This window comes from Bos indicus x Bos taurus, chromosome 4 (genome assembly GCF_003369695.1).
Source record: "Bos indicus x Bos taurus breed Angus x Brahman F1 hybrid chromosome 4, Bos_hybrid_MaternalHap_v2.0, whole genome shotgun sequence".
Classification (NCBI taxonomy): Eukaryota; Metazoa; Chordata; class Mammalia; order Artiodactyla; family Bovidae; genus Bos; species Bos indicus x Bos taurus.
This window is the reverse complement of record NC_040079.1, coordinates 7,310,912-7,338,127: the sequence shown is the minus strand read 5'-3', so window position 1 is coordinate 7,338,127 and position 27,216 is coordinate 7,310,912. Positions and strand designations below refer to the sequence as shown.

The following is a 27,216-nucleotide window of genomic DNA, read 5'->3' as shown; positions in this document are numbered from 1 at the left end:
TTGTACCTTCCTACCAGGTCAGGGGGTATAGCTCAGGGGTAGAGCATTTGACTGCAGATCAAGAGGTCCCTGGTTCAAATTCAGGTGCCCCCTCCTTTTTCTCATTTTCAATCCCAGAGTGGGTCTGACATTACCTGTCCGCACCCCTCTTCCCCAGATCAGGACACCTGGGGAAGAAAGACAAAGCCGTTCGAACCCTTTGATTCACAACTCCTGGGAAAGTACAGACCCAATCTGAATTTAAAGGTGCTCCTTCAGCTGACTTGTATGAAACTGGAAGTGCACAAGGCACAGATCCCTGCCTCCTCCAGCCCTTCTGGCTCTGCCTCAGCTCCAGCCAGAGATTTCAACCTTCCACAGATCCGCACGTTCTCCACAGAGGTGGCTGGTGAGTCTCCATCACACCCGATGTGGGTTACGACACAGAAGTAGTTGAACCGACAGGAGCCTCTGTATTAGCTTCCTGAGCCCCTCACGCTGGGCTGCAGGTCAGAGGTCCTGGACTGAGGGTCCATGTCCCCAGGTCCTAAAGCTCCCACTGGGTCTGCTGTGATTCACAGACCCAGACAGAGCAGGGCCTGGGGAAGAACAGGATCAGCCAATCCTTCTTGGCTGTGGGATTGAAGCCAAGGAGCGAGGGGATGGCGGAAGGACTTGCCTGACCCTCCTTGCCTCTTTTCTCGCTCTCCTCTGTGCCACATGATCGGCTCTGGCCAGGGAAAGGAAGCCAGAATCACAATAAGAACAGGGAAGACGCAGCTGTCCTTAAAAGCTCATCTCTTTGTTTTGGCCAAATGGAGACCCCTGGCCTCTGTGATTGTACCCAGCACTCCTCCAGACACTGAGCTGCTCTGCGTCTATTGAGCCCAGGAGCCCTGCTCGATTGCACTTGGAAGACATCCCTGCTTGTCATCCCCTCCTGCACCATCCTCTGCCCCCGGCCAGCCATCCAGGGCCAAGCCATCAGTAGAAGTCCATGGCTGTGTCATGGAGGGCCTCTGGACTAGACTGAGGCCACAGTGCCCCAGCTGGGCTGCCAGTCACACACAGGCCTGTGAGTTAAGAAAGTAGGATGTGCTTTCATGGACATGAAGTTCAAGGCTCCAGGTCAGACCTCGTGAATCAGAAGGGTTGGCCATGAAATCAAAGGACTCCTTTTTTTTTTTTTAATTATTTATTTATGGCTATGCTGGGTCTTTGTTGCTGCATGGGCTTTCTCTAGTTGTGGCAAATGGGGGCTATTCTCTAATTTCGGTGTGTGGGCTTCTCATTGCGGTGGCTTCTCTTGTTGCAGAGGATGGGCTCCAGGGGATGTGGGCTTCAGTAGTTGACACACTGGGGCTTAGTTGCTCTGCAGCATGTGGAATCTTCCCAGACCAGGGATCAAACCCGGGTCCCCTGCAATGGCAGATGGATTCTTAACTGCTGGACCACCAGGGAAGTCCTCTATATTTTTAAATATAAACTTTTTGGCAAGATCATTTCTTTTGAATTAAAAAAAAATTATTTGGCTGCACCAAGTCATAGCTGTGGCATGTGGGATCTAGTTCCCCGACCAGGAATCGAACTTGGGCCCCCTGCCTTGGGAACACAAAGTCTTAGCCATTGGACCAGCAGGAAAGTCCCCAAAGATTCTATTTTTAACAAACTCTGGAGAAGATCCCCAAAGAAAGGGAGAATTGGGAATCACCAATTTAGTTTTGTGTTCCACATTATAGGCTCAAAAAGAGGCCATAATTAAGAGATGTGCCTGTGCACACACGCCTGATTAATAATAGGGTTGGGACCAGATCCACATGGCTGGTTCTCAGGCTCTTCCTGCCCCCAATACCCCGGGGCAGGGCACAACCTCGCCCACTGCCTTCATCTGCTGCCCATTCCTGTGGCCGAGCCCTGACGGGGTGGAGTGAGATAGACCTTCCCCAGAGATGACCTGAAAGGTTTCCACTTGAGGTGTGTGTGTGTGTGTGTGTGTTCAGTTGTTCAGTTATGTCTGACTCTTTGCGACCCTGTGGGCTGTAGCCTGCCAGGCTCCTCTGTCCATCGGATTTCCCAGGCAAGAATACTGAAGTGGGTTATCATGCTCTCCTCCAGGGGATCTTCCCGACCCAGGGACCGAACCTGTGTCTCTTACGTCTCCTGCGTTGCAGGTGGAATCTTTACCACTGAGTCACCTGGGAAGCCCTCCACCCGATGTCCGGTACTAAATGAAATAAGCTTGCAGGGGCCTGAAAATCCAACCCTTTAAACCTGCAGTCAGAGGCCCCTCCCCTGAGCCAGGAACCCACTTCGGACCCTTTCCTATGTGACACTGTTTCATGATTGTGGCCTCCCCAGGGAGGGTCCTCCAGTCTCCCAGTCATTGTATTTTAAGTTTGTATTTTTTAATCTGTTACAATATTGTTTGTTTTATGTTTTCCTTTTTTGGCCTAGAGGTATGTGGGATCTTCACTCCCCAATCAGAGACTGAACCTGCTCCCCCTGCGTTGGAAGGCAAAGTCCCAGCCACTGGAACACCAGTGGAAGTCTCTCCGAACCCCAGTCATTTCTGTTTCTCCCTGGTCAGCTCTATGGCCTGGTTGAGCCACCCTCTTCTTACCACAAGCTCTTGTTCCTCCAGGCTCCTCATTTGAGCACTCAGAAGCTTCTTCTGCTAAAATAGAGGAAGAACGTTCCGATGATGGGTTGGCAAAAAATAAGACAAAAGTCCGCCTGAAGCCACAAGAAAGGGACTGACCTAGTGCAGCGGGGTTGGGTGTTGGAACCCATCTGGCTTTGTGACAAAGGACCTGTAACCATGTGATTCTGACCCCACCCCTTTCTCTCTTCCTAAGGTTGGGGGGACAGAGCTGTTTCAGTGGATAAAAGTAGGCTCATTAGTGGGCACCCAGATTTGAATCAGGGACCTCTTGATCTGCAATCAAATGCTCTACCCCTGAGCTATACCCCTTTCCTGGGGAAAGGGTGGTTTATTGCTGTTAATCAGTGTGCTCCCCACCCTCACCAGCACACTGTCGTTCCTGTTCGTTCCTAGTCTGTTCCTGGGCACCTGGCAGAAGGACCTCACTGCAAACTGACCCTTCTCTGGCCATGAGCTCAGTTCTCCTGTGATCATGGGGCCCGGACACTCCTCTGCCCTGACCTGAAGCTCCTCCCTCTCAACACCCACCTGGGGCCTCCACACCATGCCCTCTAGAAGCGCGGAGGGACTTTGGGTCTCCATGGCCATCTCCTCCTCTGTGGTGTTTCCCTCATCCGTGGCCAAGTCCAGGGCTTTGGCAGAGTCTGCAGAGACTTGGTGGACACCAGGGCAGGTATTTGGCCATGAAACCTGCAGGCTCCCCACGAGGCCCAAATGCAGCTCCAGCTTTCCGCAGGAGGCCCCAAACCAGCAGGTTGGCCTGGCTGAAGAGCTGACCCTTCTGGGGCCCTAGAGACAGGCCTCTCTCCTTGCCAAGCCCTGTTCTGCAGCAGGACAGACCACCCACCACCAAAGGACAGGCTCTGGCGATGTTACTGACTAATCTTCTTAGCAGCTAAAACATCGGATGGCTACCACCCAGGGGGCCATGGAGGACCGTGGCAAAGGTGTGTTAGGAACAGGACTCATTATTCTTGTAACACAGCTAAGTTCTGGGAGGTAAAAAGAAGAAGGGGGTGGTGGGAAGAAAGAAAATCTTCTTCTTGTAGTCATCTCAAATTCCAGGCTGAATGCACTGCTTGTAAAGCCATGGCTTGTAATTGGTACTGAGACTCCCTCCATCCTTCAATGTATCTATTCTGACCCCTTCAGGACCCCGCCTCCCGCACGACTTCCTCCTGGGCTCCACCAGACAGACCTAGGCTTCAGCTCGCATCTGCTGCCGTTCTTCCTCCCTCTGGTCCTTGGCTTTGATGGGATCCTCCAGGGGAAGCTATTAGCTGTGACTGTGGTGGTTCAACAGAGTGAGGTATAGGATGTCGTCATTCCTGGGATATGCTGATGTTCCCTCAAATATTAGACCTCCAGAAGTTTCACAGAGGCAATAGAGACCAATAATCTGGAAGATACATGGGTATTTGTCTTTCTCTAGTAAAGAGTTTCCAGGTAAACGGCTGAAGGGCGCTTTGGGGAAATCTAGGAGTAAGTTCACATCCCACGGTTGAATATTTTGGAAGAATCCTTTACTCAAGTGTATTCAGATTTCCCTTTCAAGGGATGCCAGGCCTCTGAACTGATTCAGATCTGGGAACCGAGTGAGAGGTCAGGAATCTCCTTGTGCTACAAGTCGAGGAGGATGGGGGTGGGCTTCCCATCGTCAGCCCCAAGGACCTCAGAACCAATCAAGCACAGCCACGCTCTGTGTGGCACAGACCAGACAGTAACCTCCAACTTGCATCTGGAGGTGAAGAGTCACACTTGAACTCTAACACCCTAGGATCCTCCCGTCCCCACTGAAATCAGAGAATCCCTCTCCACTGTAAGATCTCCAGTGAGCATCCCTGTCTATAGAGAACAGTTACTAAAATGTATTTCAAAGATAGATGCTCCACACACCCATGCATCTCCTAAGACTTTAGTGAAGGGAATCATTGTTTGAATGGGCAAGTCACACACGATAAATAAGTAATTTTTCTAATCTGAGAGCATGGGATATCTTTCCATTTCTTTGAATCATCTTCAGTTTCCTTTGTCAATGTTTTATAGCATATGTCTTTCACCTCCTCACTCAGATTTATTCCTAGGTGTTTTTTAAAATGCGATCTTTAATGGGATTTTTTTCTCCTTCTGATATTTCATTGTTAGTGTAAAGAGATGCAATAATTTCTGTATGTTAATCTTGTATCCTGCTACTTTGCTGAATTAATTATCAGTTCTAGTAGGCTTTGTGTAGAGTCTTCAGGGTTTTCTGTATAGAGTATCATGTCATCTGCATATAATAATAATTTTACTTCTTCCCATAATCTGTATTTTGACTAGGGATTTCACAGTAAGTTTTGAAAGGCTTTATTCAGACTACATGTGAACTTGGTATATGTTAATAAAATGGAATGATTTCTAATCTGCTAAAAAATGATAAGGAAGTCAGTGGAAATATTACAATTCTAAATCTGCTGCTAAGTCACTTCAGTCGTGTCCGACTCTGTGCGACCCCATAGACGGCAGCCCACCAGGCTCCCCCGTCCCTGGGATTCTCCAGGCAAGAACACTGGAGTGGGTTGCCATTTCCTTCTCCAATGCATGAAAGTGAAAGTGAAGTCACTCATCGTGTCCGACTCTTAGGGACCCCATGGACTGCAGCCTACTAGGCTCCTCCATCCATGGGATTCTCCAGGCAAGAGTACTGGAGTGGGGTGCCATCGCCTTCTCCAACATTTCACCCAATAACATAGTATCAAAACATATAAAATAAAATGGACAGAAATAAAAAGGAGAAATAAACAAAGCCTCAATCATAGGATTGAGGAGACTTTACCTTTCTCAATACCTTACAGAACAGGTAAACAATATGGCGGTGGGGTGTGGAGGGCCAATAACAGAGCTGACAAACGTGGCCTCATTGATACACACACATCATTTTCACAAAGATCAGGATGCAAGTTAGAAGGGAAGATGTCGTGATAAGTAAAGGGGACACAAATGGACCCTAGGTGGCCTGCAAGATTCTCAGGGGATCTTCCTGCAGAGGGATCTTCCTGCAGGGGATTGGATTGCTCCTGCAGGGGATCTTCCTGACCCAGAGATCAAGCTCACATCTCCGGTGTCTACTGCATTGTACGCAGATGCCTTGCTGCTGAGCCACTGGGGAAGAGGGTGGCTAGCAATGTTTTATTTTTCCCTCAGCAGTGGATATACATGGGTATCTATAAGTATTTATTAAATACTGTATTAAATAGTACATATAAGTTTTCTATATTTATATTTCACAATGAAAATCTATTTGCTGGTAATTTCAGACTCTGCTGTTGACAGTATGTGTCAATATGTCTTTTCTGGAGAAAAATTTCACAATATAACGGCTTAAACATGCATATGCATAAATTCCATGTCTAGGAATTTATGATAAAGCAAAGTAAGATGAAAAACAGAGACACATCTTCAACAGGACGCTTCGCAGAGCTGTCTATAGGAGTGGAATTAGAGACTGCACAGATATCCAACAAAGATGGGCTGGCTAAATAAATGGTAGCAGCAGCCATATAGAATACTATGCAGCTACTATGAAAGGTGTCCTGAAAGGTTTTTTTTTTAATTGGCATGAAAAAGTAATCAAGACTTCTATTGTTAAAAATCATCATGAAACAGGAAGAAGAGTTAATTGTTGTAAGAAAATTATACACATATTATAAATATGTATTATCTCTGAAATGACTTATTTGCTTTTTTCCAGACAATTCAGTCTTGCTTTTAAAAAAATGCAATGGTTTCAACTGTCAGTGTCACTTAAGAAATGCTTTTATCTGAAAATAAACTGGTTTGAATAAGGATTGAAATGGGTCAGCGGAGACAGGTCCTGGCTGCCCAGATTCCACCTTTCTTCCTGATCGTGTTGCACAGAAGACGCAGCATCCAGGCTGCTGTCTCATCGTGCAGTGACACCTGATTCAGGATCTCTGACCTCATTTTGGTAACTTCAGTGGTTTTATTTTTTGAGAGAGTCTTTGCATTTCTGCAGAACCAGATAGGTTTTTCTCACAAAGCTTCTCACTCTCACCCACCGCTGGTCCAAGCACATCACCGCTTGGATCTTCCAGTTGCCAGAAAGTAAGAAAAGCGTGAAGACAGCTGTATCAATTTTTCAGCAAACTTCTTTTCCTAATTTAAGAGAGTAATTTATTGGAAACACATCACAAAATTGCTACGACAATGTGAAAGGCAAGACCAAGTCAAACTCCAAAATTCTGAGGTCAGCTTCAAAGACTGCAGTAGCAATCTCACTGTGAGGCTGGAGTAGTCAGGGAAATGTATTTGCAGAATCCAGAACCAGCCAATCTGGGTGCTTTGTCTCTTGCCCAAGGCTTGGGTTCCTTCCAAGGAGGGATCATTTGCATGACCTAGTTAGTATCAAGGCATGCCCACTTCTTAGTTATAGAAGGCCTGAGATTCCAGTCTTACCAGACTTGACCCAAGTGGAGACCGGAATGCTGTTAGGATGGGGAAATGGAGGTTGAGAAGTCAGAGTACTCCCCCCCATCCACAACGTTAGTTACTATTGAGATATTTGCATCAAGAAATGTGAAGCAGTCGCTGTGTTTGCAGTATAGGAATAGTTGTTGCAACTGGACATCTGAGAGGATAGAGAAATTGGGAGATCAGTGCTTTCCTAGTCTGTACTTTTTGCTTCTGCCAAATATCCCTTTGAACTCAATACCAAGGCTCTTTCTCTTACTGTTGTGGTTTAGTTGCTAAGTCGTGTCTGACTCTCTGTCCATGGGATTTCCCAGGCAAGAATACTGGAGTGGGTTGCCATTTCCTACTTCAGGGGATCTTTCCGACCCAGGGATCGAACCCACGTCTCTTACATTGCAGGCAGATTCTTAACCACTGAGTCACCTGGGAGGCCCTTCTCTTATTAACAAGTTCACTTTATTATTAGATGTTATTGGATGAGAAACAGAAAGTCTAAGTCACCACAGACATTCAAATGGGAGATGTCAAAGTTGTGTGTGTGTGTTTGTGTGTGCGTGCGCACGCATGCGTGTGCATGTGTATGTATGAGTTAAATATTTTTTTTAAAAAAGCTTTGGGATTACCACGAATATAAAAACATGTACATAGATGTAGAACTTGGCAACTAGTAACCACTGGCTCTACACAACTACTCAGGGAGACCGTGTTTGTGTCTAAGTATTTTAACATCCTTGGTACCATTACCTGAGGGACAGAAAACACTCCCAACAGAAGCTAAGGTGAGGGCAAGATGCAGCAACTTGTGTTTCGAGTGTGAGGAGTTGTCCTGAGAGTCTCTGAAACTTTGCGGGAATGGCCGTCACTGAAGTGGCAATTGGTACCAGAAACGGGGAAAACAACGAACCCAACTAGGATTGTAATTTGGCAGCTCTGCCTTCATTTACCAGCAGTCCCCGTCATTCAGCAGCACGAGCTGAGTTTTTCAGTGCAGTCATTGGGAAGACTGACCATCTCCACCTGAGTCAGAGAAGAGAATGCAGACATTTGAGCTTTCCAGCATGTATCTTCGAGCTTCCCAAAGCCTTCGGACTCAGCCCTTCATACCGTTCTCAGAACAACAGCTGGTCTTTAAAAGTTTTGTTCAAGAAGGGGTGATACTCAAAACCTTCAACTGCAACCACAGACACTGACCAATCAGAATGGATGCCAGATATAAATAGTCATTAAGTGCCTTCCGGATGAATAACCAGCCTTGAATCCAGAAGGTTAGTTGCATCTGTGTGATGAGCTACTTTGCCACTGAAGCCCTGGGCTCCTGGTTTCTTGGCCCTGAAGAATCAAAGGATTTCCACTTTCTTCAATCCCAATTAGGACAGAAAACCAGTCCTACATCTGCCCTATTTTTCTTTAAAGTCTTTTGTCTGCAACCCACTCCAACTGTTGCATTACCCTAGGCACAGCGTTACAGAAAGCGAAACTGGTAAGACAAGCATTGTCTGATGTTGGAGAGTTCATGGCACTGAAGGAAGGTTGGAGACACGGGTTCGTGAACCAGGGATGGTCCAAGGGAAGGAACCCAGCCAGCTTGCTGGGCAAGTCATGCTGGTTAGGGCGCTCCTGGACGGTGCTTGGGCTCCGCCAACCCTGGGGTGTGTGCCACTCAGTCTATGGATATCATGTGAGTCGGAGATGCCAGGAGGATGGAGGGAGGAAACAGCCTTTGATTTTGGCTTCTGCAGCTGCCAGCAGAGCCATTTCTTCCACCAGGGTTCATGCTCACACAATAGGGAACCCTCAAAACATGGAAAAGGGTTGAAAGGCTGGGGTAAAATGGAAAAGGAAGCAACACATCCGCCTATAAACAAGGATTCTCTGAATCATCAATCAGATGTTTTACTCAGACACAACCAGTGGTGTCTATAAGCCTGTTTCAATTCTGCACTTTAATGAAGGGAGCTGAGTTACTACTTATGGGCAGTCACCCCAGCTGGCAATACTGTGCCGCTATAACCTGTCACCACTCCACCATGCCTGTGCCCTCCTCCAGTCCCACGTTCTCCCACCTCTGCACACCTGGCCATGGTCTATGCCTACAGCCCTGCACCCTGTCTTCCCTCAGTCCTGGGCTGAAGGCACCAGCTGGACCCTTGAGGTTTGCCACCAGAGGTTCTTTAGCATCATACAGGGGTATAAGTTCCAAAGGGCATCCCCGGTGGCTCAGCAGAAATCCAACTGCAATGCAGGAGCCGCAGGAGACCTGGGTTCAATTCCTGGGTCAGGAAGAGCCCCTGGAGGAGGGCATGAACCCCCTCCAGTATTCTTGCCTGGAGAATCCCAGGGACAGAGGAGTCTGGCGGGCTACACATAGCGTCACAAAGAGTTGGACACAACTGAATGACTTAGCATGCATACTCAAGTTCCAAAATAGTTTTCTAGCCACTTAGAATCATTGGATTTTGGGGTCAAGGTTAGCAGGGGAGTGTGTCCTTCCTCAAAACAAAGCTCACATGCCCTCATTAGTTCTACTAAGTCAGGATTTCTGGGGCTAATCTGTATTTCAAAAATTTTTAATTTTATTTTTGATTGAAGTAGAGTTGTTGTACAATACAATATATTACAGGTGTACAGTGTAGTGATTCACAATTTTTAAAGTCATACTCCATTTACAGTTATTATAAAATATTGGTTATATTCCCTGTGTTGTACAATATCTTTTTGTAGCTTCTTTTATAACCGAATAGTTTGTACCTCTTAATCCCCTACCCTACATTGCCCCATCCTGCTAATCTGTATTTTTAATAATGTCCCTAAGTAATTCCAGTGCAGTCAAGCGGGGTACCTTGTGATTCAGTGTGTCCTCCATAATGTAAATTTTAAAGAAGAGGAACTCATTAAGAAGTGAAACACACACAGATCATCAAAGACAGAACTATGAGGAGCCTGGTGGGCTACAGTTCATGGGATCGCAAACAGTCGGACATGACTGAAGCGACTACACATATACACCATGATCTGTGTCAGAGAACACAAGGGACCTGAGAAAGCTGACAAGGACCATGGAAGAGTGGTGACGATGGTGACGGTGGTGAAAAACGCTAAATAGGCTCATTTATCTGTATCTGCTAATAAAGCAAGCTGCCAGCAGGGGGCACCCAGATTTGAACCAGGGACCTCTTGATCTGCAGTTCTACCCCTGAGCTATACCCCCTTACCTAAAGGAAGGTCCTCCTTAGCTTATTTCACCTGTGTTGCCACACCAACCAGTTCCATAGTGTGCTATAAACTTTGTTCATTCCCAATCAGACTGTGGACATTGGCAGACCCACCACAAACTGAGTAGAGACTGACTTCTGTCTATGAGTTCATCTTTTTTCCATTCCCCAGAGACCCCACACTGTCTAATGAACACTTTTCCACCCTCTAGCCACAAACCAAATTTCTTCAGAAACTGAAGTCTCATCCTCTCTCCTCACTCAGAACCTGGTCAGCACTGTAGTGGGGGACAGAAAACTGTAAGAACCATAGTTGTATCAGTCAGCGATGCCCACGGTAATGCTTCAAGACAAATAATCCCAGGATTCTGATTCATGCAACAATAAGCATTTATTTTCATGTTCATAGGGCAGCAGCACAGATGCCAAACAATGATGGATCTCAGCTGGACTTTACCTGGTGGCCCCACTTCAAGCTGTGGGTCCATCTGTGCTCGGTTTCTGTGAACTGGGCTCGGGTTTGTTCCCTGTCTGTTCATTCCAGAGTCCCAGTTGGAGGAATAGCAGCTAGCAGGGGAAGCTTTCTCTTGGAAATGGCAAAAATGCAAAAAGTCAAGTCTGACGACGCAAGCAGATCACAAGCCTCTGTTTGTATCAAATATGCTAACATCCCATCAGTCAAAACAAGTCACAGGACCAAGCCCTAAAGCAAGTGCAGGGAAACATACCTCCTTCTAATGGGAGGATCTGAAAAGCTTTGTGGCAAAGGGCACAAGACAGAAAATGTGAACAAGGCGGGGGAAAAGTTTAATCTACCATGATCTGCCCTCTCGGTCATAATTACTTACAGCTCTACCACATGCAAAATATACTCAGCTTTATCCCAAGTCCTCAAAGTCTCATTCAATCAGACAAAGTTCAGGATCTACTTTAGGTCCGGGTGAGGCACCTGGAAACCTATGACAAGTTATCCACCCCTCACACAGCCCGAATCCACTGACAGGACACTGCAGACACACAGTAGTGGATCACTTGCAGTAGACTTACTGCAATAAACATTATTTTCACAGGCTGGACAAGACAGGAAGCAGGTATGAGTATGCAGAAGAAACCACCACGTGCCCTTCTACCTTTGGGTACAGCCACAGCCTCCTCCGAGACACCGATTTCAGTACTGGCTGGTCTTATTCACAAAAATGCTGCATAACAAGCCACCCCCAACCAGTAACACACAACAATAAGCATTTACTGTCGCCTCCATGGGTTTGCAGGAATCAGCTGGTCTAGGCTGGGCTGGGCTGGGTGAGTGGGCTTCAAGCTCTGGGCCAGCTGGCCTTGGTGCCTCTCAGTGAGCTGGGCTCAGGGTTGGGTCTGGTGTGCTCATTCAGGGGCCCGGCGGAAGGAGAGAAGCTTACAGGGTAAGCCCGGCTCAGGGTAAGGGCAGAAGTGCCAGAGGGCAAACCCAACCTTGCAAGTAGATCTCGGGGCGCTGCGTGCATCATATCTACCCACATCCTGTTGGCCAAAACAAGTCACATGGTGTGCCAGTTATCAGGACTCTCAGCTCCAAATTCACCCTTCCATACCTGCGGTGGGATAATGGACTGGGTTCTCTGTCTCTCCTTTAAGTGAGCACAATATTAACAGTTGTCAGTAGAAGGTGCAGGGGGACACTGCCGGAGAAAGCGGTCCCCTGCCTAGTTCCTCCTGCAGCTGTTTGCCCCTGGCCCTCCTGTTGCAAGTTGGGCAGTGGTGTGGGTGTGTAAGGACACTTGGTGATGCTCTGCCCCAGGTACACACCCAGAGGACGAATCACTTGGTGACCTTGCAGCCCCAGCTGAGCGGATGACCACTCCTGTACCTGTCAGCCGCCACCCACCCCCGCCCCACCATGCACCTGCCTGCCAGCCTCAACTTGCCTCTGCCCAGAAGTCTGATTTCACATCCTCCCAGTGTGGACACTGCACAGTTCAGGCCTCACACCTCAACACGGCTTACCTGTGTCCCCCAAGGCTGCTTCCTGCTTGCCTGGAAACCATGAGCTGGTCTGGCTGGGGCAACGTGGTTAGCGGGCTATAACCCCACCTTCCTCGATGAGGTCTGAATCCGATCTTTGGTGAAGGGTTCCCCTTCCAAATTCGCCCTTGACTGGGCCCTTCACCCCAGGGATATCTTTAGGGTTTTCTTTGTACCTTTATGGGGCTTCCCTGGTGGCTCAGACGATAAAGTGTCTGCCCTCAATGTGGGAGACCCAGGTTTGATCTCTGGGTCAGGAAGATCCCCTGGAGAAGGAAATGGCAGTCCACTCCAGGACACTTGCCTGGAAAATCCCATGGTCGGACACAACTGAGCAACTTCACTTTCACTTTCTTTCACTTTTGCACCTTTATAGTTATTCCCTCTTCATAGCACAATCGTTGTTTAGCACAATCGTTCTTAGCACAATCATTCTTTATTTTAAACGTCCCTGTGTAAATTACTGTGTAGTTTCTGTCTCCTGATTGGCCTAGACTGAAAACTGCAGCAGAGCCCAGCGCAAAGGGACGCAGAGGACACCGGCTTCTGCAGCAAAGACAGGTCACAAAACAACAGGGGTAGAAACGACGACAGAGGTGAATTACAGCCAATAGCTCAGTCTACCTCACTTCTCTCTGACACAGGAGAGAAGGCACTTGGAAAGACAACAAGTTCTGGGGAAGAGCGGTGGCAGAGTTATGACAAATCTGTTGTCAGGGAAGCCATTTGGCAATAAAGGAAGTTGCCAGGGGGCACCCGGATTTGAACCGGGGACCTCTTGATCTGCAGTCAAATGCTTTACCCCTGAGCTATACCCCCTTGCTCCACAATGGTTTCTCAATACCCTACTTCAAGTGTGTTACCACACCCAAGCATTCCATAGCTACTGTAAATTCTATTCATTCCTCACCGCCTCTGAAACTGGCAAAGCCACCACAAACTGACTGGAGTCCATTCTCGGGCCATGAGTTCACCTGTGCAGCCCCCGAGGCCCCGCCCTTGTCCAAGAGGTACCTTTCCATTCTAGTTGCCACCAGCACTGCCGGCAGCGGGGAGGGAGGCACCAAGTTTGAGAACTAGGGCTTTTAGGGTTGAGACCCCGCCCCCTCAGCGTTCTTCCTCCCTTTCCTCCTCCCTCAGCTCCTCTGACCCCGCCCCCCGCTCTGCGCCAGCCTCCTTGCCTCAGCCTCCTGCCTTCCCTGACCCTCCATGGCACACTCAGCCCTCCCGGCCTGGTCCCCGCCTGAGGCGGTGTCCTAGGGGCTGAACCCAGGGGAGACTCGAGGAGAGGTGGCGCCAAGATCCTTCGGGGAGCACAATCGGGGAACCTAAGACCAGGCGTTCAGTTCAGTTGCTCAGTCGTGTCCGACTATTTGTGATCCCATGGACTGCAGCACTCCAGGCTTCCCTGTCCATCACCATCTCCCAGAGGTTGCTCAAACTCGTCCGTCGAGTCAGTGATGCCATCCAACCATCTCATCTTCTGTCGTCCCCTTCTCCTCATGCCTTCAATCTTTCCCAGCATCAGGGTCTTTTCCAATGAGTCAGTTCTTCACACCAGGTAGCCGAAGTATCAGAGTCTCAGCTTCAGCATCAGTTCTCCCAATGAATGTTCAGGACTTTATTTCCTTTAAGATTGACTGGTTGGATCTCCTTACAATCCAAGGGACTCTCAAGCGTCTTCTCCAACACCACAGTTCAAAAGCATCAATTCTTCAGTGCTCAGCCTTCTTTATGGTCCAACTGTCACATCCATACATGACTACTGGAAAAACCATAGCTTTGACTAGATGGACCTTTGCTGGCAAAGTAATGTCTCTGCTTTTTAAATATGCTGTCTAGGTTGGTCATAGCTTTTCTTTCAAGAAGCAAGCGTCTTTCAATTTCATGACCAGATACGTAAAGGTGGTTATCTGGGGGCCTACAGGCTGGGACCAAGGGGCGCTGCTATGTGGTCAGAGCTCTTTCCTTCTAGCCTGCGGTGGGAGATCCTGGGTCCTGTGTGTGCCTGTCCCCTTGCAGACTTCCAGACACCCCGTATCAGGTCCAAACAGAGGAATATTATTCAGTGATGAAAAATAACTAGCTATCAAGCCACAAAAAGGCATGGAGGAATATTACATTCATATTGCTAAGTGAAAGAGGCCAGTTTGAAAAGGCCATATAGTGTACACTTCCGACTAGATGACATTCTGGAAAAGGCAAAACTGTAAAGACAGCAAACAGATCAGTGGTTGCCTGGGATTTAGGGTGGGAGAGTGGGATGAATAGGTACAGCAGGGGAATTTTTAGGGCAGTGAAACTATTCTGAAGGATATTGTAATTGTGGGTACATGACATTATGCATTTGTCAAAACCCACAAAACCATATGATACCAAGCATGGACCTTAATGTTAACCATGGACGTTGGTTAATATTAATGCATCAACATTCATTTGTTATTTTTAATAAAGGTCACACTAAATCAAATCCCTTACCATTATAAAATGGAAGTGACAGATTGAAGGAATTAGATCTGATAGAAAGAGTGCCTGAAAAACTATGGATGGAGGTTCATAACATTGTACAGGAGACTGGGACCAAAACCATCCCCAAGGAAAAGAAAAGCAAAACGGCAAAATGGTTGTCTGAGGAAGCCTTACAAATAGCTGAGAAAAGAAGAGAAGTGAAAGGCAAAGGAGAAAAGGAAAGATATATCCATCCACTGCAGAGTTCCAAAGAATAGCAAGGAGAGATAAGAAAGCCTTCTTAAGTGATCAGTGCAAAGAAATAGAGGAAAACAATAGAATGGGAAAGACTAGATATTTCTTCAAGAAAATTAGAGATACCAAGGGAACATTTCATGTAAAGATAAACTCAATAAAGGACAGAAATGGTATGGAGCTAACAGAAGCAGAAGATATTAAGAAGAGGTGGCAGGAATACGGAAGAGCTATACAAAAAAGATCTTCATGACCCAGATAACCAAAATAGTGTGATCACTCATCTAGAGCCAGACATCCTGGAGTGGGAAGTCAAGTGGGCCTTAGAAAGCATCATTAGAAACAAAGCTAGAGTATGTGATGGAATTCCAGCTGAGCTATTTCAAATCCTAAAAGATGATGCTGTGAAAGTGCTGCACTCAATATGCCAGCAAATTTGGAAAACTCAGCAGGACTTTTCATTCCAAAGTCTCACAGGACTTTTCATTCCAATCCCAAAAAAGGCAATGCCAAAGAATGTTCAAACTACTGCACAATTGCACTCCTTTCACACATTAGCAAAGTAATGCTCAAAATTCTCCAAGATAGACTTCAATAGTAAATGAACCAAGAACTTCCAGAGGTTCAAGCTGGATTTAGAAAAGGCAGAGAAACCGGAGATCAAATTGCCAACATCTGCTGGTTCATAGAAAAAGCAAGAGAATTCCAGAAAAACATCTACCTCTGCTTCATTGATTATGCTAATGCATTTAACTGTGTGCATCACAACGAACTGTAGAAAATTCTTAAAGAGACGGGAATACCAGACCACCTTACCTGTTTTCTGAGAAACCTATATGCAGGTCAAAAGCAACAGAACCACATATGGAACAATGGACTGGGTCCAAATCGAGAAAGGCGTAAGTCAAGGCTGTATATTGTCACCCTGCTTATTCGACTTCTATGCAGAGTACATCATGTGAAATGCCAGGCAGGATGAGATACAAGCTGGAATCAAGATTTCTGGGAGAAATATCAATAACCTCAGATACACAGATCACACTACCCATATGGCATAAAGTGAAGAGGAACTAAAGAGCCTCTTGATGAGGGTGAAAGAGAAGAGTGAAGAAGCTGGCTTAAAACTCAACTTTCAAAAAACTAAGATCTTGGCATCCAGTCCCATCACTTCATGGCAAATAGATGGGGAAACAATGGAAACAGTGACAGACTTTATTTCACTGGGCTCAAAAATCACTGCAGCTGGTAACTGAAGTCATGAAATTAAAAGACTTGCTCCTTGGAAGAAAAGCTATGACCAACCTAGACAGCATATTAAGAAGAAGAGACATTACTTCGCCAACAAAGGTCCATCTAGTCAAAGCTATTGTTTTTCCAGTAGTCACGTATAGATGTGAGAGTTGAACCATAAAGAAGGCTGAGCACAGAAGAATTGATGCTTTTGAACTGTGGTATTGGAGAAGACTCTTGAGAGTCCCCTGGACTGCAAGAAGATCAAACCAGTCAATTCTAGAGGAAATCAGTCCTGAACATTCATTGGAAGGACTGATGGTGAAGCTGAAACTCTAATACTTTGGCCACCTGATGTGAAGAACTGACTCATTGGAAAAGACCCTGATGCTGGGAAAGACTGAAGGCAGGAGGAGAAGGTGATTGACAGAGGATGAGATGTTTGGATGGTATCACCGACTCAATGGACATGAGTTTGAGCAAGCTCCGGGAGATGATGATGGACAGGGAAGCCTGGCGTGCTGCAGTCTATGGGACTGCAAAGAGTCAGATGTGACTGGACGACTGGACAACAACAACAACACTAGTATAAAATTTAATAATGGGGCAGCTGGGAGGGGGCAGCTGAGGTGAGGGGATGGGGGGGAGCTCTCTGTATTTTCTGCTCAGTTTTTCTTTAAAATTAAAACTACTCTGAAAAATAAAGTCTATTAATTTTTTAAAGTGACAGCAGTAAGGTTACTTGGATTATGAATCAGAGACCTCGTGATCTGTGTTTAAATGATCTGTGAGCCATTATTATCTAAAGAGCACCTTTCCACCCACAGCACAGCCAGTCACCCAGGTGGTTGTGGCTTCCAGAACCTGGGGGTCTGCCCCCTGGCAGAAGCACGACTTTCCCACCAGGTCTGCCCTCTCCCTCTTTGCTCCTGGCCCTGTCGAGGGCACTGGCTTTGATAATCATATTTGCGTGCTAAGTCACTTCAGTCGTGTCTGACTCTTTGCGACCCCATGGACTGTAGCCTGCCAGGCTCCTCTGTCCATGGGATTCTCCAAGCACGAATACTGGAGTGGGCTGCCATGCCCTCCTCCAGGGGATCTTTCCGTCCCAGGGGTTGAACCTTCGTCTCTTAGTCTCCTGCATTGGCAGGCAGGTTCTTTTATCACTTGCACCATCTGGGAAGCCTGTGTTCAGGCAAAATGCGCTTGAGAATCATCCAGTATCATCTCTCCCCCAAATGTGTCTGATCGGGTAGATAGTGCTGGTCGGGTAGGAAGAGCAGAGAATGTGTTGTTTTTCAAATAAAAGTATTCAGATTCGTCCCCAGAGTCTGTGGGGCACAGCTGCTAATTCAGTTGGCTCCTTGGACCTTCCTAACTCACTTGAAAAGAGAAATAATAATATAAACAGCAATTGGAAGAGGTGACCAAACACACACAGCTCTTAGGGTCAAGACAAAGCCTCTAAAGCTGGATGAGGAAAACTTCCAACCATTTCCTGAGTCAGAAGATGACCTTTCCTACCTTTCCTCTCCTCTCCTTACTCCTTCCATGTTCTGTTTGCTAAGCCCCCCTAGAGGAAAGTAGCCTAATTTAAAAAGCCTCCCAACAAGCGGGGTTGGGTGGAGGTGAAGGTTGGTGGTACTCAGATCTAATCTACAGTGACCACGTGTGTGGTCTCCAGATGGAAAGAAAATCAGCAGGGGGCACCCGGATTTGAACCGGGGACCTCTTGATCTGCAGTCAAATGCTCTACCCCTGAGCTATACCCCCAGGCCATTCTAGGTTCTGAACTAGCACCAATTCACGATGTCATAACACCCAGGTATGCAGTAGATGGCAATTACCATCCATTCTCTGAGAGCCAGTGGGAACCTGTAGAACTGCATCCCTCAGTAACACCCTCTGGTCTCCAACCTCCCCTGCGCCTCCCACAGAAGTGCTTACTTCTTGGATGATTTCTCTACAGACTACATTAGCTGTTTTGTTTTTTCCTTCCAGGTGAAACTAATTATCTCATCTATATACTTTTTGTCCTGTGGGTTTATACCTTTTTATGGCTTTATTATAGTTCTTGTTCAGTTGCTAAGCTGTGTCCGACTCTTTGTGACCACACAGATTGTAGCACACCAGGCTTCCCTGTCCTTCACCATCTCCCCGAGTTTGCTCAAACTCATGTCTAGTGAGTCAGTGATGCCATCCAACTATCTCATCCTCTGTCATCCCCTTCTCCTCTTCTCCTCAATCTTTCTCGGCATCAAGGTCTTTTCCAGTGAGTCAGCTCTTTGGATTAGGTGGCCAAAGTATTGGAGTTTCAGCTTCAGCATCAGTCCTTTCAATGAATATTCAGGGTTAATTTCCTTTAGGGTTCACTGGTTTGATCTCCTTGCAGTTCAAGGGACTCTCAAGAGTCTTCTCCAGCAATCACAATTCAACACCATTAATTCTTTGGTGCTCAGCCTTCTGTACGGTCCGACTCTCACATCCAGACATGACTACTGAAGAAACCATAGCTTCAACTATACAGACCTTTGTCGGCAAAGTCATATTCTGCTTTTTAATATGCCATCTAGGTTTGTCACAGCTTTCCTTCCAAAGACCAAGTGTCTTTTAATGTTGTGGCTACAGTCACTATCTGCAGTGATTTTGGAGCCCAAGGAGATAAAGTCTGTCACTGTTTCTACTTTTCCCCCATCTATTTATCTTGAAGTGATGGGACTGGATGCCAAAATCTTAGTTTTTTTGAATGTTGAATTTTAAGCCAGTTTTTTCACTCTAACTGTTGCTTCTTGACCTGCCTACAGGTTTCTCAGGAGACAGGTGAGGTGGTCTGGTATTCACATCTTTTTAAGAATTTCCACAGTTCGTTGTGATCCGAACAGTCAAAGGCTTTAGAGTAGTCAAAGAAGCAGAAGTAGATGTTCTTCGGGAATTCTCTTGCTTTTTCTATGATCCAATGCATGTTGGCAATTTGATCTCTAGTTCCTCTGCCTTTTCAAAATCCAGCTTCAACATCTGGAAGTTCTCAGTTCATGTACTGCTGAAGCCTAGCTTGAAGAATTTTGAACATTACTTTGCTTTCATGTGGAGAAGGCACTGGCACCCCACTCCAGTACTCTTGCCTGGAAAATCCCATGGACAGAGGAGCCTGGTAGGCTGCAGTCCATGGGGTCCCTAAGAGTCGGACATGACTGAGCGACTTCACTTTCACTTTTCACTTTCATGCATTGGAGAAGGAAATGGCAACCCACTCCAGTGTTCTTGCCTGGAGAATCCCAGGGATGGGGGAGCCTGGTGGGCTGCCGTCTATGGGGTCGCACAGAGTTGGACACAAATGAAGTGACTTAGCAGTAGCAGTTGCTTTCATGTGAAATGAGCACAATTGTACGGTCATTTGAGCATTATTCAGCACTGCCTTTCTTTGGGATTGGAATGAAAACTGATCTTTTCTAGTCTTGCGGCTGCTGCTGAGTTTTCCAGATTTGCTGACATACTGAGTACAGCACTTTATTATTATTTATCATAATTAGGAAAATGTTATTTTTTAAAATTGTGTAAGTGAAGATATAGGCACAAATAAGTAAAATTAAATAGCTGTGTGGCCAGACCCAACTGTGCATACATTTCAAAAAAATTTTTAATGTGATACTTTGGTGAGAAGAGCAATTGAATAATAAAGTTGTCTTTACTGATACTTTATAGTATTATAAAATAAATTTTTTAGGTATAAAGAAAAAAAACTTCCAACCTAGAATTCTGACAAGATTGGGTGCGTTCAGGGTGCTACAGCTGTAGACTCAATCTAGAATTCTGAACCCAGGTAAACTGACATTCAAGCAAGAGGACAAAAGAAAGACATTTCAGATATGCCAAACCTAAGAGCATTAACTGGATCAGAACCTCAATGAATTAAGGAGAAAGAAGGGAGATGAACCCAGAGAGAAACAAGGAAGTGCAAAGCTGAAGGATGACTCCGCTGGGATATCTGGAGCCGCCTTCTCTCCTGAGCGACTTGCCTTTGTGGGGCCAAAGATACTCTCCTGTCCTCTGTTTCCTCATCTGCAATATAGGAGTCACAATGCAACCCCCTGGGCTGAATTTTTCTGAGGCAGACTGAGGATCTTCAGCTTGAATCGGGCTGCTCTGGACAGAAGAGCTGGATCTCCTTGACTCCCTTGAATGAGTTTTCCCCGTATTGGCAGAAGCTTCTTTAGATTTAGTTTCCGGAACGGTAAACTGGGAAGAGAGCTAATCCATGACAAAGAAGACCCTCCCAGGGGCTCCCAGCAGGCAATGGGAGGAAAGAGTGGGGGGGTCTCAGGATATGGATCTTTGATGGAGTGGAGGAGGCACCAGTGCTCAGTAAACACTCAGATGAGGCAAGGGTGAACAGGTGCCCTGGGTGTGGCTGCGAGTGTGAAAGGGCCTGGTCACAGATGTGTGGATCTAGAGCAGTGGTTCTTAAAGCATGGCCCCAGACCCCCAGGATCAGCGTTACCTGAGAATTTGTTAATTAGAAACTTTCAGGGGGAAGCCCAAACATCCCTGTTTTAACAAGTCCTCCAAGTGATTTTGACGCACCCTACAGTTAAGAACCAGGGGTCTAGAACAGAGTTCAGAGGATGAGCAATCTGATTGTGGTCCTTAGTTTTCATCCTGCCTCTGCCCACCAGCTCAGTCTGACCCTGGGGCAGGCGCTAGAATTCCTAACCCATCCCTTCCTGGGGGTTCAGTACCTAAGTCTTCCTGCAGGTGGCGCACAAGGGAGCCGATATAGATCTGTGACAGGTGTTTCTCAAAGTGGGATCCCCCAGACCCTCAATAAGAAGCTTGTTCCTAACCCCACATCACATCTGCATGTTTGACAAGCTCCCAAGATGCTTCCTGAACACAGGAAATCTGAGGACTGGCCCGAAGGGTGCAGCATGCCCAAGGTCAAATTCTGGTGTCCCCATTAGCTTTTCCTTGTGCTCTGCTAGGCCCACACTCTAGTTCCCCTGATGGTCCCAACTCCTCATTAATCTATTAAAACGCTCCTCTTCTGTAGCCTTTACATTTTTTGACTGATAGAGGATAGGGAAAAGAGGAAGATAAGAGACTCACTGGCTTAGTTATAAGGTCCTGAACCCAAAGTCAGGAGAAGTGGATTCAGGTCCTGAGTTTATCTGTGAGGAGCTGTGTGTGCTTGGGCAGACCAGTAATCCTGAATCTCTGTGTCCAGATGCCCACTGTGAAGGGCATAGACCGGTGACCCTGAAGGCCCCTCCTGCCATAAACACCAGTGTCAGTGCTTTTCCAGAAAGAGCAGGGAGGTGGTTACAGGGAGGGGGAACCCGGTGCTTGTTTTGCATCAAGGGAGTAAAATTATAGTGAGGCTGGTTTGGCAGCTTTGAGCAGGCCCAGCCTGGTGAACACCTTGTGGCAAAAATTTATAGGGATGTTGGGCATGGCTACACAGGTAAAAGGTAGTACTAAGGCCTCCACTTACATCAGGGGGTATAGCTCAGGGGTAGAGCATTTGACTGCAGATCAAGAGGTCCCTGGTTCAAATCCAGGTGCCCCCTGCTGCCCTTCACTTTTGCTAGCTGGAGCTGGTATTGAAGATTCGGCTTCTTTCCCCTATCCAGGGCCTCAGGATACCAAGTCTTCTCAAATCTGGGGTAACTTAAAACCCTATCTCTGAACACCACAACTCTAGAGTGATACGTTCCTCCAACTATGACTTTTTATTTCACTTACCACTGGTCTTGTTCTACATAGGCATGTTTCTACATGTTTTCATTGCCCTAAGTCAGTGCTGTGTTGGTAAGTGTTTAACAACCAGCTCTTGAGGGGAGGGGAAGCATTGATTTGCAGTGTTTTCCAACTTCACAGTATAAATAATCTCACCAAATCCAATGTCAAGCCACAAACATAAGATCGCTGATCATGGTGTTGGGAAGACATGCTGAAGTGCCTCTCTGGTGCAAGTAGGCTCAAGCACACCACTGCTCCTAACCCATCTTCCCTGTAGTGGCATGGGCTCTTTGACCCCCACGCTATCCCCACAAAGCTTACAGAAATAAGAGCAATGGCTCTCACAGAATCATCCATTTACTCAAGACATATTTGTGTTCTACTTGATGCCAGACACAGAAGAGACAGAGCACAGCAGGAACGGTCTGTGGTGAGCAAGGGAATCAAGTGAAGAACTGGTCAATTGAATGTAAGGATAACTAGATAAATGAAGAAAGGTGCTAATTTAAAAGAAAAGGAAAAAAGAAAAGAAAAGGATTTCTGTAATCAGCAATATGCTAGACTTGATCTTCTAAAACTCCTCCTGCCTCAGAATGTCCAGAAATGTAAAGTGAAAGAGAGCAAATATCCATTCATAGGTCTTGCTGAGCTCTCACAGCAGTAAAGATCTCTTAGGAATGGGGGTGGAGGGTGAACTAAAACCCTCCAAGAAGGACTGTGATGGTTGTGGTGATATAACCTACTTACCTGAGTCTTAATAGCCATTTCAGTCCAGGAAATTAGGTTTTTATCCCCTCTAGCCACACCATTAGTGAAAGGGTGGACTAGGAAAACACCAGCACAAAGAAGACAAGGGGCCTTTCTCTCTTCAGCAGGAAGGAGGCATCTCCCCTGAGAATTCATAGCCACAGATTTACTCCCACATATGTTATGGCTTTGAATTTACAGTAGCTGCATGCTTCAGACACTTCCCAAGCTGAAAGTTAACCTTAAACGTGCACTCAGGCTAACAGTGATTCTGGAGTACCCAGAAGGAGCAAACACAAACTCTTACAGGCATGCCTTCAAGAGGCCCCACAGAACTCTGCTGATGAAACCTGGATTAAGATGAGTTCACAGTTCAAAATAGTAAAATATATGAGGAATCCATCTACCATGAATGAACACCATTAGACAAATAAAGAATGTCAGATAGCAGAATTATCAAACAGATATTATAAATTAAGTATGGTTAATGTTATTGGAGATATAAGGAATTGAATATATGAGAATAGATGATTTCTAATGAGATGAAGGGCATTCATTTAAAATAAAAAATACAATAATTGAAATTAATAGTTTAGAGCAGTTTAGACAGAGAGAGAGAGAAAAGAGAAATCTGGGAATGAAATGGGATAGAAATCTTAGAAAAAATGACCAAGAACAAAGCACAGAAGTCTAAAAGAATGCAAAACATAAAGGAGTGGCTAAGAAAGGTGGAGAATAAAATTGAAAGTTCCAACAAATATCACATATGAATTCTACAAACAGAAAAAATAATGGAGGAGAGGCACTATTAAAAGATACAATGTTTGACATTTTCCAGACTTGTACAAAAATACAATGCCTCAGATTTAGGAACCATGAGTTCCAAGAAAGATAAATAAAAATAAATCCATACCTAGGTACATTGCAGAGAAACTTCATAATACCCAGACAAAGGATGATTTTAAAAGCAGTCAGACAGAGAAGACAATTCTTGTGAGAAGGACTAATAATTAGACTGACAGCAGACTTTTCAACAGAAGCAATGAACGTTGGAAGACAATGAAACAAAATATTAAGTGTGTAAAAGTAACTGGAGCTTCCCAAGAGGCTCAGTGGCAAAGCATCTGCCTGCCAATGCAGGAGACGCAGGAGACATGGGTTCAATCCCTGGGTTAGGAAGATCCTCTAGAGGAGAAAATGCAACCCACTCCAGTATTCTTGCATGGAAAATCCCATGGACACAGGAGCCTGGTGGATTACAGGCCATGGGGTGGTAAAGACTAAGCACAACAATAAGAGTAGCTAACTGGGGATTCTCTACTTAGCTCAGATATTAAAGAGTGAGAGAATAATAAGGTATTTAACTGAAGTCCTTTACTTCTCACATATCTATCTTTGCTATAAGAACTTTGAAAAGTTGTACTTCAGAAAGAAAAACATAGAACCCAGAAGAAAAGAAAAAGAAGAGAAAAAATAGTGAATGAAGATACTAGCAACCATGGTAGTAAATCTAAACAGCATAGATTATACAAATTAATATACTAAAGTCCTTCTATTGTTTAGAAGGAGAGTGAATTACAAAATATAATTAGACTATATTCAAACAAATATGTGTATAAGAATTTTAAAGAGTAACTTCTAAAAGCATAGAAAAGGAAGGCATAAATTTCAAATCAGTAGAATAAAAAAGGTGAGTAAAGAAAAATTAATCAATCCAATAGAAGGAAAGAATGTAGAAAAGGCACCGAAAAAATCATTATCAATAGAAAGCAAGAAATAAGATGATAGAAATGAAGTAAAACATATTACTAAACACAATAAAGGTAAATAGACTACTTGGCAATTAAGATAGAGATTGTCATATTGGATTATACAACAACAACAAAATGTAGCTACATGCTCTTATAAAACACACAACTGAAATATAAATATCCAGAAAGTTTGAAAGTAGGACGGCAAAAGATATATTAAACAAATACTATCAAAAATAAAGTTAATGTAGCAATACTAAGTCAGGCAAAATGGAGTATAGATTAAAAGTATTATTAAGGATAAAGAGAATTAATTCATAATAATAAAATAAACACTTTCCCAGGAAAATACAATTCTAAACTTGTAAACACAGTCTCGAAATATGTAAAGCAAGAATTGTCAGAAATACAGGAAGAAATTGACAAATGCACAAGATTGACAGGAGGTTTTAACACATCTTTCTCAGTAACGAATAGATCAAAAGTTAAAAAAAAAAAAGATATAGAAGACATAAATAACACAACCCAAGCTTGATGTAATAGAACTAACTTGATCTCTACACACACACATACACACACACACACACATATGTACTCTTTTGAAGCAAACATAGAATACTTTGAAACATTTATTGCATAACTTGAACATAAAGTGTGTATCAGAAAATCCTTAAAAATATGAGCATCACATACTACATTTTTTTAATGCAAGGCAAAACTCAGTTACAAAAATATAACATCGTTAAAGACATACATTCAGAAACTAAAAAGTACTTTAATAGATAAAAAAGGAAATAACAAAAATCAGAAAATATTTAAATACTCAAATTGATTGTGGCTGTTTTCACAAGGAGAAGTAGACAGCATCTCTACAGGAAGCTAGCTAAATTATTTGGGAAAACTGTAGCTGGCTAGTTCACCAAAAGCCAATTCACAGAATGACCAGAGAGCTAAAAGCAAAGTACATGAAAGTTAAACCACTGAACATTGAGTTGCTGAAAAACCAATCTGAATTATTGAAAATCTTCAAAAATTGTGTTCCATTTGCATTCCTCCCTTTGTTTGTGTGCAGAATTGCCAAATAAACACTGATCTACATTCAGGACAGTTCTCCACAATCATTTTACAAGGCAGTTACAGAAGCCAAGGTGGATGCCGGCCTGGGGTGGGAGGTACAACTACAATTTAAAGGTAGGAAAGAGGTTTCTCAGGCACTGGGAGAACTGGCCATTTGCAAATTGATTTTTGGCAACAGGGTCATTCAGCACATAGGATGTTGGTGAATTGCTTCAAGCAATTGTTGACCCAGAGTCTACAGTTGGGGCCCCAGCCTGGTCAGGTAAGGGGGAGGTTGAATCAAAGAGGTACCAAGCCTGTACATGCTTAAGGAAACATATCTTTCTTGGGTAGAGATATTCCTTTTTTTTTTTTAAGTGAAGGGATTTTAAAGTTTACAGATTCTGAAACTAAGGGTGGCATGTGGGATGAGCTGAGAGAAGGGATACCTACCAGGAGAAAGCTGACCTCAGCAAGAAGGGCCCTAGGCACCAAGCACAGGTAAGGTACTTACCAAGGGGCACTGTGGCCTTGAGGAATCCTGAGAGCAGATGTGGAACTTGCACCTGCCTTTTTCCACCGCCTGACACCTTGTGATATCTTCAGATCTTCAGGACCGTGGGCTTCACAGACATGGGTCCTGTGTCAGTGATTCCCTGGGTGTGGAGAAGGGGGCTTTGTCCAAGGAAGGGGCTGGACAGTCACTGGGGGTGTTCTACCCACGCAGTCTTTCCTTGGAGGCCAGGCCAAGGTGGTCAACATTGTACCCCAAAGTTCTGGGAGGCGACCCGCAGCAAGGCCAGCGGAGACCCACGGAGGTTAGACCCTCAGGGACCAACACTGGGATTTCTGGGCAAGAAATTCCCTTTCTCTGAGTCCAGAGGAAGAGAACTGTCGGGGGCGCAGGCGTGGGGAAAGGCTCTCCGGGCGGCAGGCGTCGCCTCCTATTGGACCCCGGCTTCCTCGGCCTCTGCAAACCGCAGGTTTAGCCCCACGAGCCCGCCTTCTCTAAGCTGTTCTAACAAGGGTCCACCAGACCTGGGATGAGGCCCAGCCAGGGATCGTCTCCGCCGCACCGAGTCCACAACTCTCCTCCAGCCTCTCTGCGTCCTTTCTGACCCATAGAATGGTGGGCTCGCGCTTCATTCATTCAACACATTTATCTGAGGGCCTACTCCTTGCCAGGAACGTCTACAAATCAACAAAACAGAGCAGCAAATAGTCACACAGGTACGGTGGCTCCCTGGTCAAGGCGAGGGTGAGCGCGGGAGCCGGGGGACAGACCTGAGCGCGCGCTGGGGTCTGGCGGCCACTCCGGCCCATCCACCACCCAAGTCACGGGGTCCAGCCTGCAGCCCCCTCCGCCCCTCTCGGGGTCCGCTTCCCCCACCCCTTCCCTAGTCACGGTCGGCTTGCGGGATGCGTCCTTTGGCAGAGACGGATCCCGTTTAATCCGAGCATCCCCACCTGGAGGATAGGAATCGTTCAGTAAAAGTTGGATGCAAGAAAGGATGGATGGATGGATGGATGTGTGGATGCACGGGTTTAGTCCGGCAAGCACACAGCGAGCTGGCCACAAGGCCGATCCCGGCGCCAAGCCCCTCCCCTGGCAAGCTTCACCGGGTCTAGGCATAACCAGTGGGGAGGGGGCGCC

At 45.8% G+C, this 27,216-nt stretch overlaps 1 protein-coding gene and 4 non-coding genes across 7 annotated transcripts in view; 2 read left to right on the top strand and 3 right to left on the bottom strand.

Moving 5' to 3' along the window:
• Positions 1-27,199, bottom strand: part of ZNF746 (zinc finger protein 746) — a 77,115-nt gene extending 49,916 nt beyond the window's left edge. Inside the window, exons 1-3 of one of the 3 annotated variants that reach the window (XM_027538700.1) lie at positions 27,030-27,199; positions 26,601-26,753; positions 26,077-26,218 (exon numbers count right to left, since the gene is read on the bottom strand). The gene's annotated coding sequence lies outside the window, so the exon portion shown is untranslated. Of the gene's footprint in view, positions 1-26,076; positions 26,754-27,029 lie in introns of all 3 variants that reach the window. The other 2 variants (XM_027538699.1, XM_027538704.1) reach the window with 2 other exon arrangements.
• On the top strand, positions 22-93 carry TRNAC-GCA. Its single transcript has one exon. It is a non-coding gene; the product is annotated as a tRNA-Cys (tRNA).
• TRNAC-GCA lies at positions 13,087-13,158 on the bottom strand. Its single transcript has one exon. It is a non-coding gene; the product is annotated as a tRNA-Cys (tRNA).
• On the bottom strand, positions 17,974-18,045 carry TRNAC-GCA. Its single transcript has one exon. It is a non-coding gene; the product is annotated as a tRNA-Cys (tRNA).
• TRNAC-GCA lies at positions 21,765-21,836 on the top strand. Its single transcript has one exon. It is a non-coding gene; the product is annotated as a tRNA-Cys (tRNA).
• Positions 27,200-27,216: the final 17 nt, after the last annotated feature.